Raw genomic sequence first — 20,259 nt, forward strand, 5'->3', positions numbered from 1 at the left:
GGAGCAGCTTCTGATGCCCCGTCCACGGCCGCAGATCCGCGTCGTCGACACCATCCTTAACCCAACCACCGGAGCAGCTTCACCTACGCCCTCGTCCACGGCCACAGATCTGCTTCGCCCACACCGTAGTCCACCCTACCGGAGCCGCTCCACAAACACCCTACTTGACGGTTCTAGATCTCCTTACCAGACCCCGACAGCCAGTGCACCGTCATCACCCTCGACGTTTCTAACCTGATTCCCACCGTCTGGAGAGATGCCAGCACCCGCCACGGCCTAGGTACTTGTCACCTTTAAACCCATCCAGCATCACCTGCCCGATGTACTTCAAATATACTAACCGGTCACTGGTACCTGTTATGCAGCTGGCAAAAACTACAAGGACGATGTTTCTTCTGGATCTAACAGCTTGGCCAACCAAGATCCTGGACTGAGGCATTGCTATGATCTTGTAAGCGCGTCTCTCTCTTGTATTGTTCTGTGCCTGCTAGCGTGCTTTGGTAGGATTTTCGACCAGTAATCCCTTTGTGCAGACAATGGTTTCTACTACTGGCTGCTAAATTAGATATGTAGATGTCATACATGATACTACCTCGTACCTCCGTTCCTAAATATAAGTCTTTCTAGAGATTCCACTATAGGCTACATACAGAGCAAAATGAGTGAATCTACACTCGAAAATGCATCTATATACATCTGTATGTGGTCCATACTGGAATCTCTACAAAGACATATATTTAGGAACAGGGGCAGTACATTACACAAAATCGTAGGTGGCATGTAGGAATTCCAGTGCACTACATTAGGCTCCCTTAGAGTGCCTGCTAGTCCAGCATACAGAGTCATGGCTAGTTTATGGTACGCACACAATCGTTAATTGGTGGTTTAAATATGCGCAAGGGATATGCAATGTAGTATCATGTAGAGATGTCTGAAATTAGCCGTGTCAACTTGCAGATAGGGTTACACAATGAAAAAGTACAAGATGTATGTGGCAATTTCATGGAACATCGCAAAAAAAGGAGAGGCAGCGGTGAGCCTATACAGTGTGCTATGGTACGTCACTCCTCCATTGCAATCATCGTGACATGTTATTTGTATGCCAGTTCTATTAGCCAAGTTTCTTAGGGACAGTTATTACGAGTTATCCTAAGAAAATAAGCACCTGTGAATATAAGCTCCATGTAATAAGCCAACCAGTTCTTTTCATTGCGTTTTCAGCTTATCTTTGGTATGATCAGTGGAAAGCCTAGATTGCATTATATTTTTTTCATTTTGCTGCCAATATGGAAATTAATTTGACTTGCAAACATCACAAATTGAACCCAGTGCAGTAATTAATATGATAGGAAAACAGACCATCACTATTTGCTCAAAATGCAAATACAAAGATACCATCTACTTGGCACAATCTACTTTGGTCAATGTTTTCCATAGAGATCCCAATGCCTAATTTAAACGAAGAACGCATGACCCACATTTAAATGAAGAACAATTATTTATTGAAATTCGATGGTCCAAGTGGCTGGTTATTATCGTATAGCAGCACCACCTGAAAGCATCATATAGCAGCAGCAGCTCATAGCAACTCATCATACAGCAGCAGCAGTCTGCAATTCATCATATACCAGCAGAAGCTCATAGCAATTCATCATATAGCAGTAGCAGGAGCAGCTCATAGCAATTCATCATATAGCAACAGCAGGAGCAGCTCATAGCAATTCATCATATAGCAGCAGCAGGAGCAGCTTGTAGCAACTCATCATATAGCAGCAGCAGCAGCTCATAGCAATTCATCATATAGCAGCAGCAGCAGCTCATAGCAACTCATCATACAGCAGCAGCTCATAGCAATTCATCATATAGCAGCAGCAGGAGCAACTCATAGCAATGCATCATATAGCAGCAGCAGAAGCAGCTCATAGCAATTCATCGTATAGTGGATCAGAATGAAAATTTGGCAAAAAATCAGAGGAGATCCTCACCTTGTTGGATGAGCTCATCCTTCAACAGCACCTCAAGGCCATGGCCTGGGAGGAGGGGAGGGGGAATAAGGTGCCTTCTGCCGCGGTGTGGCATCAGCCGTAGTTGTGCAGCGCCCGCCGGAGTAGTGCGTTGGACGAACCACAGTGGAGCAGCTGCTGGAGACCATGAGAATGAGGGGCGGCGCCAGAGGGAGGAGCAGCCAGGGAGATTTGCCCCTACCCGCCGGCCATGTAGCCTAGCTGGACATAGCATCGTCGAGGACCAGGCCAGATGGGACCAGTGGCGACGGCTCGCTGGAGGAACCCTAGTGCTGCAGGTAGGGGATCGAGGTAGAGGGAAAGGGGAGAGGAGATGCAAGCGGTCAGGGCAATGAATGCTTGCGTGTTTGTTTTTACTTGAGGGTCAGGTGTGACACGGGCGTCAGCAGTTGCATTTTGAGTGTAATATAGGCAGACAACAGAGTCATTTCACTATTCCCCTTCCCTTCAATTTTTAGTGAGGTCCTACCCGAAACACCCCCTCCAAAGCGAAATTAGTTAAGCCCAAGCCCATAACTGAAAATGACTTCTTTACATCTTTTATGGCTTATTTTGACAATATGCCCTGAAAAGGCGGAATCGAACTGGCCCTTAACCTGCAATTCAATTGTGCGTGCAATGATGAATCACTCCTGTCTGCTATCTGTACATTTAGGCATCATCATACATGGCATAACCTAATACATGTGCATTCCATTGTAGAATCTGGAATATGCAATGTTTATGTTAGTTCATACGTTGCACATGATGTTTAAATGCCCCTTAAATCTGGTCAGTCAAGTGATGGTCTTTAAGCCTCCTTCTTTGCTTCTTTTCTTGATATGTAAGATTTGCTCACACATCTGTTCAATTGCTTGTTTGCATCAGCCAGCCATACTAGGAATGTTTGCTTTGATTACTTGCTGTTCTAGACCTAACACTCTAACAGAGCTTGTCAACGATTTAAACACTAAGGGCTGCTGTAGTGGGGTCTTGTCTAACTCATAGGTGACATAAAGGTTTGGCTGTACACTACAGTAGGCTCTCCAAGAGTACCTGGAGATCCAGTTCGAAGGTATGCCTAGTTTTTACATACTGCAGACATAGTAAATGCACATTTCATTGTGTGCAAGTGCAAGAGATGCGGCATGTTTCATTATGTGGTGTTGTTTTGTTATAATCTCATCCTTTTGTGTTCACAGACTGGAAAGTATGCATATTTATCTTCCAAGGAGACGAGTAACTAGTTTGTGTCACCTTGCAGAGGGGGTGCAATGAAGATAAGATTGAGGATTTCCAAGTACAAGATGTTAGGAAGGAGCCTTGCAAGAGAAGTAGGAGCTGCGCTGAGCCCTTCAACCTGCTAAGGTAAGTCACTGTATGCAACTCAACAGTTCAATTCCTTGTTTGTTTCAGGCATAGTTAATTTTCTCTTTTCAATTGCTTTATTTGTCCTCAGTTAATGAGATGCCCAAATAATCATGCCTGATGTTCGGTACTTGTATCACTATTAGTTGACATAATTAAAGGCCTTACCATTCAATTACTCTGCCGAAGTGTGCCTAAAGCTTTGAAGTCTATTAACCAACTATTATTGCATGAGGCTCACAATCTAGTTTATACTACGCTAATGATTGCATAGTTTTGCCTGCTGTAGTATGTTTGTATGAAACCCTCTGCCGTTCATTATGCTCCCTAAGACTTTAATTGAGGCACAGAATGGCCAACTGCTTGCTTCTTATACGCAACGTGCTGTCTAAATTTGTAACTTGTCTGTGTTTTTGATTGGGCCCCAACATCATCCTCCTCTGGTGAGCTAAGAGGGATTTCTGTATGCAGGCTGCACAGACTATCTTTTTTATAATTTTTAAAATATCACCTGCTTATGCTTCATGGCGTGTAACATTTTTTTTTGAAAGTGACGTGTAACATTATTGTTAGTCCTGTTTTGCCATGTAGTACAAAATAGTGTCTTGTTCGCTTCACTGTTGTAACTATATTTTTGCCCTAGTCATGTGTACTTACAGAAACATTTTAGGATGAAGTGACATCAACACAAAGATCTGCGAGCAGTGCGGCATGGCCGTTACCGAATGATTATGGATTGGAATTGGAATGTGCTGATGTTCTCGAGCATCAACTAGAGGTGGCAATACAACGTGTACATGATTGTCAACGTATAATCAACAAGTTGAGACTGGACATGCAGGTATTAGATGCAGGAGTCAAAAAAATGAAACAAGACAATGAGGTAACCATGAAGGAATTGGAGATTTTGCAGACTGAAATTTGTGCTATCTGAATCCGGCCAATCCTATTTTCTGAAGAGATTATAGTTCAAATGGAGTTAATTTGATGCGTGTCCATGATGTATGAGCTGTATTTGCCCAGTGTATGTAATTTGCTGTTTGTGTATGCTTTATTATCACCTGTGCCGAACCATAATGCCCAGTGGGTATAATCGGCTGTAATTTCTTTATTGTATAATGTAGGATTATTCTACCTTTCTATGCCTTGATCTCTTTGTTGTATAGTGTATGCTTTTTAGAGGTGATAGTATTGAGTAGGATAATTCTTTGAATATGCTATATCGTTCAAACGGGGGCCAACTCGCCCGACCATGGCCCTTCACGGCCCGTCGGATACATGGGCCTTCTACGTCTCGTAGGATCCATGGGCCTTGTACGTCTCGTAGGATCCATGGGCCTTCTACGTCTCGTAGGATCCATGGGCCTTGTACGTCTCATAGGATCCATGGGCCTTCTACGTCTCGTAGGATCCATGGGCCTTCTACATCTCGTAGGATCCATGGGCTGCCGACTCATTTATGGGTCTTGTACGGGCCTTTAATGGGCCGTAGACGGGCCTTTAATGGAAATCGTACGTTTTATGGGATGACCATAACGGGCCGTGTCGGAGTAAATGGCCACGGGTAGCCTAACCGACTACCCCTGGCTCTTCAGAAAATTTATCAGGCCTTTGGGCCTTCAAGCACTCCAAGCACTTGGGCCGCCTTCCCCGGCTGGCTACCACTAAAGCCGACTCCCGGAAGGCGACCCAGCCTCACCGACTCCTCCCCAAGACGACTACGGGATGGCCGACTCCAAGAAGCCGGCCAAGAAGGACGCTCACTCCTAGAAGCCGGCCAAGACTGCAACCACTCCCACATAACGGCGACATGACGGGGTGTGGCCACAGTGCGGCTCACTACCCCCGAAGCCCGAGGCGGGCGTGGCTACAGGAGGCCGTACGGGACGGACATCTCCCGTGCGGCTCCGCACTGTAGCCATGCTAGCCTCGATGTCATCCACGATCCACTCCTGTACGGCCCAAGGACTGCGGGCCCCTCCAGCCAGAGAGAGGCATGAAGGCGGCCCGGCCTTCCCCAGTCGGCCAAGAGCATAGCCGGCCTCCAGAAGCCGACCACTCCCTTCCTCGAAGCAGGAGCCCCATTAAGGAGACAAGACGAGGTAAGGCCACATTGATAGCCCCCGAGGCGGCCCACTGTAGCCATGCTTACCTCGACAAAGCCCTCGTCATCACAGGCGAGGCTACAGTAAACAGCCGCCGACAAGACCCTGGGCGGTGGGGCCGGCCTATCGACCAAGTAGCCGGCAGCCGGCGGGACCCACCAGCCGGCAGGACCCAGCAGCCGGCGGAGAAGCCGGCGAGCGTAGACACTGACGGCTGGGACCAGTTCCCAGTCGGATTACCATTGTACCCCCGGGGGGTAGGCCTATATAAATCCCCCGGAGCACCCATGCAAAGGGTTGGCTTCTAGGTTCGCTTCTAAGCATAGCATACACACACACCATAGATAGAGAGAAGCAAGAGCTAGCCTTGTTCTTCTTCTCCCTTGACCTCAACAGCTCTAGGAGCGATTGTAGCTACCTTTTATCGATCTAGTGATCATGCGGAGACCCCGCAGAGCAGGACCAGGGGTGTTATCTCCTCGGAGAGCCCCGAACCTGGGTAAGATTCGCCGGCGTGCATGTCTTCGCCTCATCCCGTTTCCGGGCACCGGCGACGTTTTATTGGCTCCCACAATGATAAGCCATCCCTTGGCATATGTCGCACCAACCACCCGACATTTGGCGCCCACCGTGGGGCCAGGTGCACCGTCGTCCGGAGACCTGTTCTGGACGGGAACCCTCTTCCTCCCCCGCGAGCGCAGCCAGCCTGCTGCGCCCGATGGCGTTTGCCTCGACGCGCTGCAAGGCGTCGACGACGCCTGCGCAGCAAGCTGCCTCGCCGATCTGCTCGCCGAGACTCGCATCTTTGACGAGCCTGCGTCCGACGCAGGCACCGGCTACCCTGAGAGCCGCCTCGTCAGCCTCCTCGACCAACTTCACGTCTCCAGCGAGCCTGCTGCGGACATGGAGTCTGTCGGCTCCACCGACCTGATGCTCATCGACTCCGACACCGCGTCGCTCGACGCCTACCCCTCTGATGTGGTGGTCTTCGACGACCCCCTCCCTCGAGCTGACAGTGGCAGCAGCGCTGTCACCGAAGTGCTGGTCATCAGCCACGTCTCCAACTCGGGCGAGAACGCCCACGACGCTCAGCAAGCGGCGATGCACGACCTCTCCGTCCCCATCCCGGCCGACGCCGACGCCGAGACCCTGGAGGCACGCCGCCTTGCCCTCATCACGGAGGGCAAGAAGATAGCCTCGATGAGACGCCTCACCGAGGCCCACCAGCGCGAAGTCGACCGCGCCGCCTTCGGCACGCCGCCGCCTAGCGGCCCGAGCCGAGCCGGCTTCGTCCAGAAGCGCGGCGCGGCCGTTGCCAGCATGCTGGGCGCAGATCGCCCCGTCTACGCCACCCCGCTCAAGAATCTGCGAGCCGCTCAGGCGGCCGCAGAGGAGCTCAATGGGCCGGGAGCCGATGAGCTCCCCTACATGACAAGACGGATCCAGCAGCTGATCGACGCGGCTGCAGAACGGCACGAAGCCGGCGCCCGCGCTGATAGTCATCCCCCGCACCGGGAGCACGCCGTGACGTCCCGCTCACCGACTGCGAGCGGCGCGCGCCAGAAGAAAGACAAGGAGCCGGCTGCCAGCCGCAGCCGGACTCGCATCACCATCGAGCGTGACGCGGATGGCCGCCCTCGAGCGGTAGAGCACCAAGGGAATCTGCCTCCTCCCCCGCCTCGAAGAGAAAGACGCCTTACTCTGCCGCCTGTCACACATCTGACTCTTGGCGACCGACTCGGCCGCCGAGAAGGAGTCGGCGAGAACGACGCCCGCCACAGGATCGACCGCCTTGCTCGGTCCTTGGCGTTAGAAGAAGAAGACGATGTCGGCCCGCCATGCTTTGGCCCCCGCATCCGCGACGAGCCCTTTCCCAAAGGGTTCTCGCTCCCCAGAGACACGCCCAAGTACAACGGCTCGGTGAAGCCGGAAGATTGGCTCATCGACTACTCCACGGCCGTCAGCATAGGCAACGGCAACCGGCGCGTCGCTGTGAAGTACGTCCCCCTCATGCTGCAAGGCACGGCACGGACGTGGCTCAACAGCCTCAAGCCCTACAGCATCAACAGCTGGCTAGACTTCACCGAAGTCTTCGTCCGCAACTTCACCAGCACCTACAAGCGGCCTCCCAAGCCTCGCCAGCTCTCCCTCTGTGTCCAAGGGCCCAACGAGTCGACTCGCGACTACCTCACGCGATGGGCCGAGCTCCGCAACTCCTGCGAAGGGGTGCATGAGGTCCAAGCCATCGAGTACTTCACCGCCGGGTGCCGAGAGGGCACCCTCCTCAAGCACCGACTCCTCTGCGACGAGCCGGCTACCCTCGATGAGTTGCTGATCATCGCCGACAAGTACGCCACCGCCGACTCCTCGATGAAGACCGAGCTCCGAGTGGATGCCTCGGGGAAAGTGATCGCTCCGGCTCCCAAGACGCCGGCTGGCGATTCCAACCGGCGCCCCTACCAGAACGACCACAAGCGCAAAGGCCCCATGCCGACTTCCTCTAGCCGGCAGGTGGCCACAATTGAAGACGAGCAGCCCGAAGAACGGCCCGCTCCTAAGAAGAAGGGTCGTCGGCCGCCTTGGCAGCCGGCCTTCTCCTACGAGCAGGCTCTTGACGCCCCCTGCAAGTTTCATAGCGGCGCGAAGCCGTCCAACCACACAACCCGGAAGTGCCACTGGCTCACCCGCATCACCAAGGGCGAGGGAATGCAGCCGCCTCCTCCTCCTCCCGGCCCGCCACCTCCAGCCCCTCAGCAGCCGGCGGCTCGGCCGGCAGTCGGCGCCGTCCAAGACGAGTTCCCCAAAGCGCACGACGCCTACGTCGTCTTCACAAGTCAAGCTGACGACAAGCGCAGCCGGCGTCGGCAGCACCAAGAAGTAAACGCAGTCGCCTCTAGCACCGCCGAGTTCATGCACTGGTCGGAAAAGCCAATCAGCTGGAGCCAGGCCGACCACCCAGAAGTGATGCCTTTGCCTGGCTCCTATGCTATGGTCTTGGGCGTCACCCTTGCGACGGAGAGGCGAGCTGCCAGATTTTCCCGCGTCCTGATAGACGGCGGAAGCAGTATCAACATACTGTACCGCGATACCATGGACAAGCTGAACATCAAAGCAAAGCAGCTCATGCCGAGCCGCACCGTCTTCCATGGTATCGTACCCGGCTTATCTTGCTCTCCAATTGGCAAGATCAAAATGGATTTTCTCTTCGGAGACAAAGATCATTTTCGCCGGGAAGCAATATGGTTCGAGGTAGTGGATTTGGAGAGCCCCTATCATGCACTACTTGGCCGACCTGCTTTGGCCAAGTTCATGGCTGTGCCCCACTACGCCTACCTGAAGATGAAGATGCCGAGCTCGAAGGGGATCATCACGGTAGCCGGCGACTACAAGAAGTCCATCGAGTGCGCCATGGCCAGTAGCCGGTTGACCGAGTCCCTCGTGGTGGCAGAAGAGAAGAAGATGTTGGAACGGGTTGTGGCCATGGCCGGCAAGCAGCCGGCCTTGTCCCCCAACCCCAAGGACTGTGATGCGCAGGCCTCCTTCCAGCCTGCAAAAGAGACGAAGAAGATACCTCTGGACCCGGAGAACCCGGAGAGGTTCGCTGTGATTGGGGCGAACTTGGACAGTAAATAGGAAGGCGAGCTCGTCGACTTCCTCCGTGAGAATCGAGACATCTTCGCATGGTCCCCAAAGGACATGCCGGGTGTCCCGAAGGATTTCGCCGAGCACAAATTACATGTCCGAGCTGATGTGAAGCCGGTCAAGCAACCCCTCCGCCGACTATCAGAAGAGAAGCGAAGAATTGTGGGAGAAGAAATAGCCCGGCTCCTTGCCGCCGGCTTCATCATGGAAGTGTTCTTTCCAGAATGGCTTGCCAATCCAGTTCTGGTTTTGAAGAAGAATAACAAGTGGCGTATGTGTATAGACTACACGAGTTTGAACAAGGCCTGCCCAAAGGATCCGTTTGCTTTACCACGGATTGACCAAGTGATAGACTCTACAGTCGGATGCGAGCTGTTAAGTTTTTTGGATGCATACTCAGGGTATCATCAGATCAAGTTGGACCCGGCTGACCGCCTGAAGACTGCCTTCATCACACCCTTTGGAGCTTTCTGCTACCTGACAATGACATTCGGCTTGAGAAACGCCGGTGCCACTTTTCAGCGTTGCATGCAGAAATGTCTCTTGAAACAACTCGGCAGAAATGCCCACGTCTACGTAGACGACATTGTGGTGAAGACAGAGAAGCGCGGTACCTTGCTGGAAGACCTGAAAGAAACATTTGCCAACTTGCGCCGATTCCAGATCAAGCTCAACCCCGAGAAGTGCGTGTTCGGAGTGCCAGCCGGCCAGCTGCTAGGCTTCCTGGTCTCCGAACGCGGCATTGAGTGCAACCCTGTCAAGATCAAGGCCATTGAGAGGATGGAGATTCCCACCAAGCTGCGAGATGTGCAGAAGTTCACTGGCTGCTTAGCCTCCCTGAACCGTTTTATCAGCCGACTAGGAGAGAAGGCTCTCCCTCTGTACCGACTCATGAAGAAGTCCACTCACTTTGAGTGGAATGATCAAGCCGACCAAGCCTTCCATGAGCTGAAGAAAATGTTGACCACTCCGCCTGTCCTGGCTATGCCGACTGAGAAGGAGCCCACGCTCCTCTACATCGCCGCGACAAGCCGAGTCGTCAGCACTGTTGTTGTGGTCCAGCGCCCGGAGGAAGGCCGAGCCCAGCTAGTCCAGAGGCCGGTCTACTATCTCAGCGAAGTACTGTCCGGCTCAAAGCAAAACTACCCGCACTACCAGAAGATGTGCTATGGGGTGTACTTCGCTGCCAAGAAATTGAAGCCCTACTTCCAAGAGCACCCCATCACGGTCGTGTGCACTGCCCCGCTCGCCGAGATCATAGGCAGCCGGGATGCATCCGGCCGGGTGGCCAAATGGGCCATTGCCTTGGCGCCCTACACGATTTTTTATCAACCCCGCACCGCCATCAAGTCGCAGGCATTGGCCGACTTCCTCGTCGACTGGGCCGAGACCCAGTACTTACCGCTGGCTCCCGACTCCACCCATTGGCGGATGCACTTTGACGGGTCCAAGATGCGCACCGGCTTGGGAGCCGGCATCGTCCTCACCTCTCCCAAAGGCGACAAACTCAAGTACACGTTGCAGATCCACTTCGCCGCCTCCAACAACGTGGCTGAGTACGAGGCGCTCGTACATGGGCTCCGGCTAGCCAAAGAGCTTGGCATACGCCGGATCCTGTGCTACGGCGACTCAGACTTGGTGGTCCAGCAATCATCTGGCGATTGGGACGCCAAGGACGTGAACATGGCGAGCTATCGTTTCCTCGTCCAACAGATAAGCGGATACTTCGAAGGGTGCGAGTTCCTTCACGTGCCAAGGGCCGACAACGACCAAGCAGATGCCCTAGCACGAATCGGCTCCACCCGACAAGCCATACTGACTGGCGTCTCCCTCCAGCGCCTCCTCAAGCCGTCCATCAAGCTGTCTCCAGAGTAGGATTCCATCTTCGTGCCGCCTACGCCAGAAACAGCCGGATCCGACTGGAGAAATCCCGCAGGCGGCACGGGAACTTCGACGACTGGCCCGGGGACTGTGTAGTCGCACCCGACCCGGGGACTTCAGAACCCGGCTCGGGGACTGCAGCAGTCGGCCCGGGGACTGCAACGACACAAGAAGTGGTGGCCGACTCCAATACAACACCCAACCCACCCACCCGAGTCATGGTGGCCACATTAACAGCAGAAGAAGTCACAACTCCCTCATGGGCCCAGCCCATCCTCAAGTTGCTAGTCAGCAGAGAGCTGCCGGCTGATGAGATCGCAGCAAGACTAGTGCAACGACGAGCCGCAGCATACACAATAATCAACAGGGAGCTTGTGAAGCGCAGCGTCACTGGAGTCTTCCAGCGTTGCGTCGAGCCAGAAAAAGGAGTGGCAATCCTCAAAGACATCCACCAAGGCGAATGCGGCCATCACGCCGCCTCAAGATCCCTCGTGGCCAAGGCTTTCCGCCATGGGTTCTTCTGGCTGACTGCCTTGGAGGATTCTAAAGAAATAGTCAAGAGCTGCAGAGGATGTCAAGTCTTCAGTTCCAAACAACACCTGCCGGCTTCTTCCCTCAAGACCATTCCCCTCACCTGGCCTTTTGCCGTCTGGGGACTGGACATGGTGGGCCCTTTCAAGACAGCCCGCGGTGGCTTGACACATCTACTCGCTGCTGTGGACAAGTTCACAAAGTGGATTGAAGCCAAGCCAATTAAGAAGCTGAACGGGCCGACTGCCGTGACATTCATCACCGACATCACTACTCGGTACGGCGTGCCGCACAGCATCATCACCGACAACGGCACGAACTTTGCCAAAGGAGCACTGGCACGTTTCTGCGCGACGCAGGGCATCCGACTGGACTTAGCGTCCGTTGCCCACCCACAGTCAAACGGCCAGGTCGAGCGAGCAAATGGACTCATCCTCTCCGGCATCAAGCCTCGACTCGTTGTACCACTGGAGCGATCAGCCGGCTGCTGGCTCGAAGAGCTGCCGGCTGTCCTCTGGAGTCTGCGCACTACACCCAACAAGTCAACCGGCTTCACTCCATTCTTCCTTGTGTACGGTGCCAGGGCTGTCATCCCAACAGACATCGAGTTCAACTCGCCTCGGGTCACCATGTACACGGAGGAGGAAGCCAAAGAAGCAAGAGAAGACGGCGTCGACCTACTGGAAGAAGGCCGACTGTTAGCCCTCAGCCGGTCCGCCATCTACCAGCAAGGGCTGCGCCGCTACTACAACCGCAAGGTCAAGCCAAGATCCTTCCAAGAGGGCGACCTTGTGCTCCGGCTGATCCAGCGAACAGCCGGCCAGCACAAGCTCTCGGCCCCTTGGGAAGGCCCCTTCGTCGTCAGCAAGGCACTCGGCAACGATTCCTACTACTTGATCGACGCGCAAAAACCAAGAGCACGCAAGAGAGACGACTCCGGCAAGGAGTCGGAGCGACCATGGAACGCAAACCTCCTAAGACGATTTTACAGCTGAAAAGCAGTATGTATCACTCTCCCTTTTTATATTAAGTACAAACCAACAGGCCCCCCGAACAGTACTCCTAAGATGATTTATTTATCTATGAATGACGAGTGTCATATCCTTGAATGTATTATTATGTTTCGAATTCTTGTCCGGCACCGGGTTCGACTAGTCGGCCCGGGGACTGGCCGCCTTCAGCTATATTGAAAGTTCTTCCTAAAGTCAGAAAAGTAGTGCGCCAGCTCCCGAGTCCCCTCCTGCTGCAAGTCGCAGCTCAAAGAACTGACTGCCCGACTAGCAAGAGGCAAGACAGAAAGGACGCCCACACGAAAAACGGCTAAGGATCAACGAACCTATATAGCAAAGAGACGGCCTCCAAACATGCCTGCCGGCTACCAGAGCAGCCGGCTGGCCGGCTTCCTCAAAAACTTAGCTTTAGTCCAGCAGAGCTAAAAGTACTTCCCCCTCCCCAATCGGCCAGGCACCCCCCCGGCTACAGATTGCAGAGCAACTGTTTGACTGGGGAGGCGGCAACCAAGGGAGGGCGGCAAAGGAAAAAAGCAGAAGGACAAAAAGCGAAAGTACAAGGAAAGACCGATTGCATAATTTATATACATAAAGCCGCCCACAGGCCGGCAACAGACTTAAGTTTGAATACACCCAGTGGGTGGAATTGTGCAGACTTAACCAAACATTGTTCAAAAGTAACAAGACAGGAAAAACAAAAGAAAGAAGACTAGGGCGCGACATGAAGGCCAAGTTGGTCGGTGAAGGCGACCTCGCCGGCTGAAGGAGTGGCCGCCTAGCTGGTCCCGGCTTGACCACCTCCGGCGGCAGGAGGCGTGGAGGCGCGTGGCGTAGTGCTGGAGGAGCGGTCAAGCTGAGGCTGGTCGGCTGCTCCACCAGCCGGCTCGGCGTCCTCACCATCCTCCTCCTCCTCTTCGCCCTCGTCGCTGGAGTCAATCTCCTCCGCCGAGTCCTCGCCATACGCCGGGTCCAGCCCGAACCAATCTTCCGGCTGGGCGACTCCATTGTCGTCCACCTCGGGGGCGAAGACGTTGGTGTCGGTGTAGTCGGCGATCGCTGAAGCCCGTCGAATGATGGCCGGCCGCGCCGGCTCCAGCTCCGTGTCGGCTTGCTGCCGCCAGGTCGCCAGCTGGTCCAGGTTCAGGCCGGGATACCAGGCCTTGACGAACTCCAGCACCCGCCTGGCGCCGGAGCGAGCCGCTGACGCCTTCCAAGCCTCGAAGCGGTCGACTGCCACCTCCAGCCAGTCGGCGGTCCGACTGGGGGTGCGAGGGATCACTTGGCCGGGCCAGAGGGCGGCCAAGACCTGCGATCCCGCGCGCTGAAGCCGGCGGAGCAGCCTGTGAGCCGGCTGGATGCGAGCCTGGATCGCCAGGAGCTGTTGCTCCAGCGAGCGGCCGGCGGTTGGCGAGATCTCGAAGCCGGCTTGCCTCTTCGCCTGGTGACGGGCTTCGATGGCCTGGTTGGCGGCGGTGGAATAGCCGGGGAAGTACTCTGCGCGAAGAAGAAAAGGAAAGAGAAACACCAAAATCAGAAAAACAAGTCAAAATGGCAGATGGCAAGAAAGGACGAAGGGGTAGACGACTTACCGTCAACCAGATCCTCGATCTGGCCATAGCCGGAGACCAGAGTCTGCCTGGCTTCTGCCCAGCCGGCCGCCTCCGTCTCGAACTCGGCCTGGAGGGTGGCCTCGCGATCCTGTGCAGCCTTCAGCGCCGCCTGGTGGCCTTCCTCCTGGTCGTCGAACTTCTTGACCAGGCGGTCGCGCTCCTGCACGAAGAGCAGTCTGGGACTCCCCCAGCTGTTCCCTCAGACTGGCGTTGGCCGCTGCAGAGATAGAAGAAGAAGAAGAACAATGAGAAATCATCAAGAAAGATCCGAGCCGACTGCTCAGCAGTCGGCCCGAATCTCGGGGACTACACCCAGTGGGTGCGCTGACGCGCCCCCACATGAGATAAAAATCAAGTCACATACCTCGGCTTTCAGTGAGATCGGCGGTCTTCTGAGTCAGCTCCCGAGCCTGGGAGTTGAAGGCGGCCGCTCGGAGGTTGTGGTAGTCCTGCAAGACGGACAGAAGACCAAAGTGAGAACAGAAGCAGCAAAAACAAAATCTCCAAGAAGTTCCAAGCCGCCTGCTCAGCAGCCGACTCGGAACTCAGGGACTACACCCAGTGGATGCGCTGACGCGCCCCCACGAGAGAAATCAAGATCAAGAAAGAACAAGATGAGAATACTAACCCGGATGGCTGCCCGCGTGGCGAGGAATTCGTCGGTGAACTGCCTCAGCGCCGCGGCGTGGCTTTGCAGCCGGGTCCAGACGTCTTGTGCAGCGACAATCACCACGGCTGTCCCTCCGCCCGGCGTCCACCCCGAGGTAGCGCTGGCCGCCTCCGCGTCTCGGGCCGACGAGCTGGAGCCCACGGCCGGCTGCGGCTCCGACGCAGCCTTCTGCGGTTCAGCCGCGGCCTTCCCTGCACGCCGGCTTGGCGGAACTCGGACCGCCACCTCAGCCCCCGCGGCCGGCTCGCCCTCCGCCGACTGTGCGGGCGCAGGCTCAGGCTGGCGGCCTTGGGTCACCCTAGTCGGAGGAGTCGGCCCCGGCGCCTCCCCCAAGATGACGACGTTGTCCCCGCTTCCTCCCAGCCCCGGCTAGGAACCGCTGGCTCCCCCTGGCGAGGGATCCACGTCCCCGGGCGCCATGGTGCGCAGGGGGGTGACCATCAAAGCCTCCCCTGCCGCCGCTTCGGCCTCGGCCTCTGCCTTGGCCTTGGCTGCGGCCTCGGCGAGCGCCTTCGCCGCCTCCTCCTCCCGAGCTGCCTGGGCAGCGGCTGCCCTCCGTGCCTCCGCCTCCCGCGCTTCCTGCTCCTCCCGCACCTCCCGCGCGTTCCTTTCCGTCGCCTCCAGGAGGGCGGCACGGGGATCTACGCGGCGGGTGGTGCTCCCAGAGCCCCCTGCCGACTCGACGACGGAGCCGGCAGCCGCCCGCTCAAGTGACAGCGGAGCTCTGACCATCGAAAAAGAAGACGAAGATTCAAGAACCACCAAAGGAAAGAAAGAAGGACAGTACATAGAAAAAGAGAACTTACGCCGACACGGTGTGCGGCTGCTTCACCACTTTGCGGAAGCGAGCCGCCTTCGCGGCCGCCTCTGCCCGCCTGGTGGCCGCCGCCCCACCCCTGGGCTTCTTCGTCCGGCTACCGAACATGCCCTAGGTGGCGCGACGTTTCTGGCCTCTACCCCGAGCAGGCTGCGCGCCGGAGGAGCCCGCGCCGTGTCCGGATGCCGGCTGGCGATGCGGGATGGCTTCGGCTTCGTCCTCGTCCGGCCAGTCGTCGAAGGAAGCGGTGAACCCGGAGCCGCCTGCTTCGCCGCCGGCTTGGCCGCCGGCCGGCTCGGCGGCATCCTCCATATGGACCGCCCCCAGGTCGGGGTCCTCCTGGTCGTGTTCGGTCCGGTCGGGGACGAAGCGGCGCTCCACGTCTGCCCCGCCGGCCAGCCGGAGCAGAGGACTCTGTCAAAAGAGCAAGCCGACTGAGTTAGTGTCGGCCCAGAGGAACTCGGCGACAAAGCTGAGAGAGAGAGAAAAAGAGACGAGGGGAGCGTACCGTAGGCGGAGGATTGGCGTGGCTGTATGGCTCCTTGCCGAATTGCCAGTCGTCGGGAAGTTGGCAGTTGGCGAGGTAATTCACCATGTCGGCGGCGTTGGGCTGCGGCATCTCCTTGGTGCACATCCGGCTCGGATCGAGCTGGCCGCTCATCTGACAGATCAGATGAGGCCGGCTCTGGAGCGGAAGGACCCAGCGCGTGACGAACGCGGCCAGGAGGTCGGGCCCCATCAGGCCCTCCGACTAGACCATCACCCGTAGGCGGGCGATGGCGGCGTTTCCTCCCTGCGACAGCGTCACGGCCCGGAAGGACCACTGGGGCAGCCTGCCCGCCGCTGGGCCGGCTACGTAGGCCGGCAGGTTGAGGTAGTCGCCCCGGGGAGCGATGCTCCGCACATAGAAGTATGACTTCTGCCACTTCTTCACCGATTGGATCAGCGTGATGATGGGGAAGGGGTTGTCGGCGCCTGATCTCCACGACACGATGAAGGTGCCGGTCTGAGCCGGCACGCCCCGCACGCGCGTGCCCAGCTTCGACTGGAAGAACTCCCCCCAGAGCTCGAGGGTGGGGAGGATGCCAAGATAGCCCTCGCACAGGGAGACGAAGGCCGACAGCAGCACCACCGTGTTGGGGGTGAGGTGGTGCGGCTGGAGCTGAGAGAATTCCAGCCAGGAGCGGAAGAAGGCGCTCACTGGCAGGCCGAAGCCGCGCAGGAAGTGCGAGCGGAAGACCACCCGCTCGCCCTCCCGCGGCGCCGGCCTGATTTCCTTCTCCGGCGCAAGGCGGACCTCCACTTTGTCCGCGCTGGGCAGACGCCGGGTGTCACGGAGGAAGTCGATGTGGTCGTTATGGACGATGGAGCCATCCCAATCCCCGCCAAGCTGATCTACGTGGGGAGGCATAGTGGAAGCTAGCACGGCGGCGGAGGAGCGTGCGGAGGAAGAGCGCGGTGGTGAGGCACTGTCGTGAGAACGAGCAAGGCAAGAAGACGGTGGAAGTAGGAGGAGCGTGCGAGGGCCTGCCGCCCTCCACCTCCCCCTACTTATAGCCTCACGCGGCTGAAGAGGCCGGACGTGGGGGGGGAGACGTGGGATTAACTGCGCCCACTCCCCCCACGTCTCGCGTTTATTACGCATTAGTGCGGGCCGAAACTGCCGCACGGAACGTGCGGGTGGTTTCGGGATACAAAGGATCCGCGCCTGGGGCGGGGCGCGGACGTGGCGGGCCCCCTCCCTGCGGCGACGTCCCGTCACGCGCGTGGGCTGGCAGGCTTTCCGGCCACGTGGCACGCCGACGGCCCGAGGCCGGCTCGCGGCCTGGTGCACGTGCCTGCGGGTTCCCGCCCCCCGACTCCAGAAGAATTCGACTAAGGCGGTGCGCCTGACCAAGGCCGGCTCCCAGCTGCCGGCTTGTCACGATAGGAAGCTGATCGAGCTTCTTGAATCCCACTCCACCTCGAAGCCCAATCAGCTTCGGGGACTACTGTCGGAGTAAATGGCCACGGGTAGCCTAACCGACTACCCCTGGCTCTTCAGAAAATTTATCAGGCCTTTGGGCCTTCAAGCACTCCAAGCACTTGGGCCGCCTTCCCCGGCTGGCTACCACTAAAGCCGACTCCCGGAAGGCGACCCAGCCTCACCGACTCCTCCCCAAGACGACTACGGGGTGGCCGACTCCAAGAAGCCGGCCAAGAAGGACGCTCACTCCTAGAAGCCGGCCAAGACTGCAACCACTCCCACATAACGGCGACATGACGGGGTGTGGCCACAGTGCGGCCCACTACCCGCGAAGCCCGAGGCAGGCGTGGCTACAGGAGGCCGTACGGGACGGACATCTCCCGTGCGGCTCCGCACTGTAGCCATGCTAGCCTCGATGTCATCCACGATCCACTCCTGTACGGCCCAAGGACTGCGGGCCCCTCCAGCCAGAGAAAGGCGTGAAGGTGGCCCGGCCTTCCCCAGTCGGCCAAGAGCATAGCCGGCCTTCAGAAGCCGGCCACTCCCTTCCTCGAAGCAGGAGCCCCATTAAGGAGACAACACGAGGTAAGGCCACAGTGATAGCCCCCGAGGCGGCCCACTGTAGCCACGCTTACCTCGACAAAGCCCTCGTCATCACAGGCGAGGCTACAGTAAACAGCCGCCGACAAGACCCTGGGCGGTGGGGCCGGCCTGTCGACCAAGTAGCCGGCAGCCAGCGGGACCCACTAGCCGGCAGGACCCAGCAGCCGGCGGAGAAGCCGGCGAGCGTAGACACTGACGGCTGGGACCAGTTCCCAGTCGGATTACCATTGTACCCCCGGGGGGTAGGCCTATATAAACCCCCTGGAGCACCCATGCAAAGGGTTGGCTTCTAGGTTCGCTTCTAAGCATAGCATACACACACACCATAGATAGAGAGAAGCAAGAGCTAGCCTTGTTCTTCTTCTCCCTTGACCTCAACAGCTCTAGGAGCGATTGTAGCTACCTTTTATCGATCTAGTGATCATGCGGAGACCCCGCAGAGCAGGACTAGGGGTGTTATCTCCTCGGAGAGCCCCGAGCCTGGGTAAGATTTGCCGGCGTGCATGTCTTCGCCTCATCCCGTTTCCGGGCACCGGCGACATTTTATTGGCTCCCACAATGATAAGCCATCCCTTGGCATATGTCGCACCAACCACCCGACAGGCCGTTAATAGGCCGTATTTGGTGATGCTATGAAAATGGCCCAACAGACTAACGGTCCACAAATGGGCCGACTGTAACGACGGGCTGAATTTGGCCCACAAGCAGAAATGACAGTAACGGGCCGTAAGTAACCGAATGCTGCAAATGAGCCCAAGAATAAATGGGCCCTCAGAAGGCCGAAAGTTAACTTGGGCTGGAAATGGCCCAACGGAATAACGGGCCGTTAATGGGTATAAAGTGATACACTGTTCATTACGGGCCAGTTTCACCACGGGCCGTTAATGGGTGTAAAGTAATACACTGTTCATTACGGGCCAGTTTCAGCACGGGCCGCTAATGGGCCAAGAGTTACAAAGGGCCTCATATGGGCCGAAAGACGTCATGGGCTATACATGGGCCAGAAGTGAAAACAGGCTGGAATCATATTGGATGGCCCAGATGACGCTACTGGGCCTAATTCGGATAGGGCGTAACGGGCCTTGGGTTAGCGGGCTGTAAATGGGCTATATGCGAACAGGCCGTTAACAGGCTTTCCATTGGCCGGCCCGCCAGCTTTTGACCAAGTCAAACGGGCCGGCCTTTTCACAGGAATGGGCCACTGCTGGGCCATGCCATGTGTCGACGTATCATAGGCGCCTTCTGTCCAGTGAGTGGTTGACATCTGTCCCAACGATGAGCCGACATGTGTTTCCTCTAGCCAATGATGATTTTACACGTGGAAAATCCCCATTGGTCGGGGCTGTTAACGGGTTATCGGATCCAAAACCTGACCCGATAGCTTAACGGCGTTCCGTTACGGTGGATGCCACGTGTCGGTCAACCTTGACGAAAGCACTTCTATGACGCGCGATTTATCGTCATGGAAGTGGACACTTCCGTGATGATAATTTTGGTAATGTCATGGAACACTTCTACGATAGCACAGGTATGACTATCTTGATTCTGTCATAAATTTGTCATGGATGTACATGCATGACAAAAAACGTGACCTACTGTGACAAACACGTATCATCATGGAAGTGTATTTTTTTGTAGTGCTAAATGATTGTTGTTCCTTTTTTATATGTTCTAAATCCCCCAGTGGGTGCCTTAGATGCGAGTCCGCTTCGCCTAAGTTTCAAAAAATAAAATCCTGCCGAGTGAAGAGCAAGCCTCTCACTCGGAGGCTTAGCTACGAATCCGTTTCGCCTAAGTTTAAAAAATCCTACCGAGTGGTGAGCAAGCCTCTCACTCGGGGGCTTAGCTGCAGTCCAGTACTCGCCTAAGTTTAAAAAATCCTACAGAGTGGTGAGCAAGCCTCTCACTCAGAGGCTTAGCTGCGAATCCATTTCGCCTAAGTTTAAAAAATCCTACCGAGTGGTGAGCAAGCCTCTCACTCGGAGGCTTAGCTGCGAATCCGTTTCGCCTAAGTTTGAAAAATCCTACCGAGTGGTGAGCAACCCTCTCACTC

The sequence above is a fragment of the Triticum aestivum genome, chromosome 1D, assembly GCF_018294505.1.
Source record: "Triticum aestivum cultivar Chinese Spring chromosome 1D, IWGSC CS RefSeq v2.1, whole genome shotgun sequence".
Lineage (NCBI taxonomy): Eukaryota > Viridiplantae > Streptophyta > Magnoliopsida > Poales > Poaceae > Triticum > Triticum aestivum.